Here is a 3511-nt window from a genome sequence, read left to right as displayed (position 1 = left end):
CAAAATTTCAATAACTTTTGGCACAGATCTAACTATTGATTACAAATAGTTTTATCTTGACATATCTTTTATAGTGATCGAACTATTGATAACAAATTGAAATTTTTGCTTTCCTCATACCAGCCGAGTAACACTACATCCTGCAGCGGTTGTCAAAATTGGCTCGCATTACGCTGACACGGAGACTCTACCAGAGTTTCCGCACTACATTGGGTTATGGAGACAATACACCATGGAGTATTGGATGTTGGCTTCGATATTGTACCAAGAAAATGAGACAAAGCAACAGAGGTTGTTAGGGTTTTAAATTCATTTTAAGATGATGTGTTCTTTGTACCTGTATTGGGTTAGATTTCTTCATGTTGTTAGAGTTTTTTTCGCGAAATTTTATCGATTAGATAGGGAGAGATCGATCGAAAAGGGATAAAATTGGATGTAGTGTATGATTGGGTGGCGGCAGCGATGGTTCTAAGAAAGTAACCGGAGTTGATGAATGGGGACGATGTAGAAGGGATAAAATTTGATATACGGGTGGGTTTAAAGTATCTGGGTAGGTTTTAAGTTTAGTAGGTGAAAAATAAAATAATATAGAGTCAATTGTTGAGATGTTGCCATGTGTCTCTCCGTTTGTTGTAAGGATATATATGACCCAAAATTAAGACGGCAAGGGTATATATAGTCTCAAAGTATAACGGAGGGTATATACATACCATTTTTGAAAGTTCGGGGGTATATTTGTCATTTTTCCCTTAAAAAAATTAAATGCCAGTCAAATTTAGAGTTGTATGATAAGTTTGACTGACTTTTAATTTGAACTATAAAGTTGACTGACATTTAATTTATTAATACTAAAGGTAGTATGATAAAAAAGTAATAAAACTTTCATTATTTACTAAATGGACAAGTAAAATGAAACATATATTTTTGTGACAGAGGAAAAGGAAAATTAAATGGAGTTAGTAGTAAACACGATTAATTGCCCCAATCACAAAATCAACTGAAATATAAACTTCTTCCGAAGAACTTTCATTGAAATATATGGAATTATACTTCCCAATAATCACTATTCTCAACTAATTTTTCGTTGAACTAATACTTCTAATTAAATCTATATGCTTTTTTATATCTACCAAAGTTATATCCTCATCCTCTGCTTTGTTTCCATCCTTAACAGAACTTCTGGAAAAATAATCGATTGTTGTGAATGCTTCTATAGAAGAAAAAGGAAGATAAAAAATGTATCTCTAGGCAATTCACGAAGACTGATGACTATTCTAGATATTATAAATATGATTTGGGTACCCAACGTCCATCAAGAGACCTAAAAAAATCAAAATCCATTGAAGAGTACTGACTGAACGAGAAAAAATAAGTCCAAAGTGATAGGCAAAACAGACGAAACCATTCATCTTTGACGGCTCCATTCAAACAATAGGCCTTCCTTAGAGAAAACCCCACTTCTCATATCTCTCCACTATTATTTTTTTCAAATTAAAATGTGTCACGATCAAATATCTCAGGTCATGATGACACCTACTAACACCCTTAAGTAGGTAAGTCAACCCCATTAACCGGAACCAAAAGCAATAATGTATCGTACAGATGAAAAACATAAGGGAAGCAGGGAACAAAAATCAAAATAAAAGGAAGGATATACACCTACGAAATAAAGGAAAGCGATATACAACAATATAAATATACAAAATAGCCCCAAGATTTGGCATCAAATGTTAATCGAGCTTCTAATCAAAATAGGAGTACAAGGAAAATATAAATATATATAGAACTATCTCTTAATGCAAAATAAAGACTAATTGTTGAAAGTGGTGCCTCAAAACCTGGAGATTAGTTCCACTTTCTGTTGTATCAATATACAGCTTAAAAGTAGGATTAAGTTCAGATAAATAAAGCTGCAGAATTTGGCAGAATCTGATTAGTTAGTTGCTATATTTTAGTCTTTAGTTATTGGAGATAATGTTAGCATATTTCACTCCTTTTATTTAGCTTTTTATGTTATGAATTCATGTATTTATATTGCAGTCATTATTTCAATAAACAATGAAACTTAACCTTGTTTCTTTTCTTTTCTTTCTTAGTAAACATATGTTATTTTCCTGTTAAAAACATACAAATTGGTATCAGAGCATTGCCATCTTGAGGGATCTGTGAGAAGAGAGTGAACCATATAAACCCTTCTTTGAACTACTATCTTAAATAGTTTAAACAAAATGAATTCTGAAACAAGCTTCTTAACTCCACGAGTCTTCAATGGTGAGAATTATCAAGCTTGGGCAATTAGAATGATGGTTCATCTTGATGTGCTGGATCTCTTAGAAGCAATAGAACAGGATTATGAAGTAACTCCTCTCGGTGATAATCCAACAGTGAATCAGATGAAACATCAAAAGGAGAATACGACAAGGAAAGCCAAAGCTAAAGCTTGCTTTTTCTCTGCAGTATCCCCTTCAATTCTTACCAAAATTATGCAAATGAAGTCTGCTGTAGAAATTTGGGAGTATCTGAGAAAAGAATACCAAGGAAATCAAAGAGCAGAATATGCAAGTGATGAATCTGATTCGAGAATTTTAAATGAAGAGAATGAAAGAATCAGAAACTATAAAAGACTTTGTAGACCAACTAGTCGACTTGGCCAATAAGGTGAGATTGTTCGGTAATGATTTCGCTGATGAAAGAATTGTTCAAACGATTCTTGTAATACTTCTTGAGAAATATGAAGCCACAATTTCTTCTTTAGAGAATTCTAAAGATCTCTCAAGTGTTACCTTTGCAGAACTTGTTAAAGCTTTGCAGCCATTAGAGCAAAGGAGATTAATGAGGAAAGAAGGTTTTGTTGAAGGTGCTTTTCAAGGTAATTCACTGAACAACGAGTCAAACAAAGGAAGGAAAAAGAACAAGAAGTAGAGGCCAAGCATTAATTACAATAATCTGGGAAGAAGTCAGCCTCCCTGCCCTCATTGCAAAAAGATAAATCACTCTCAATAGAAGTGTTGGTGAAGACCAGACGACAAGTTCAACAAATGTGGTCAATTAGGCCATGTGGAGAGGGTATGCAAGTCAAAACCGCAACAACAAAAAGCTAAGGCTGTAATAAATCAATATCAAGAAGAGCAATTGTTTGTAGCAACTTGTTTTGCTAGCAAAAGAGCTTCTGAAAGTTGGTTAATTGATAGTGGATGCACAAATCATATGACCAGCGACCAAAAACTCTTTAAAGATCTAGATAGATCCAAACTGAAAATTGGAAATGGAGAATATCTCGATGCGAGATGCAGAAGAACTTTTGCAATTGAAAGCCTTACAGGTTTGAAACTTATAGTTGATGTTCTTTTCGTTCCTGATCTTGATAAAAAAACTCTTAAGTGTTGGACAAGTACTTGAAAATGGTTTGAAAGTGTTGTTTGAAGAAAAAGCATATGTCATCACGGATGCTGATAATAAAGAGATGTTCAAGGTCAAGATGAGAGGAAAAAGTTTTGCCTTGAACTTGTTG

This window comes from Solanum tuberosum, unplaced genomic scaffold, assembly GCF_000226075.1.
Source record: "Solanum tuberosum cultivar DM 1-3 516 R44 unplaced genomic scaffold, SolTub_3.0 scf00221, whole genome shotgun sequence".
In the NCBI taxonomy this organism is placed as follows: Eukaryota; Viridiplantae; Streptophyta; class Magnoliopsida; order Solanales; family Solanaceae; genus Solanum; species Solanum tuberosum.
Note: the sequence above shows the minus strand (reverse complement) of the source record.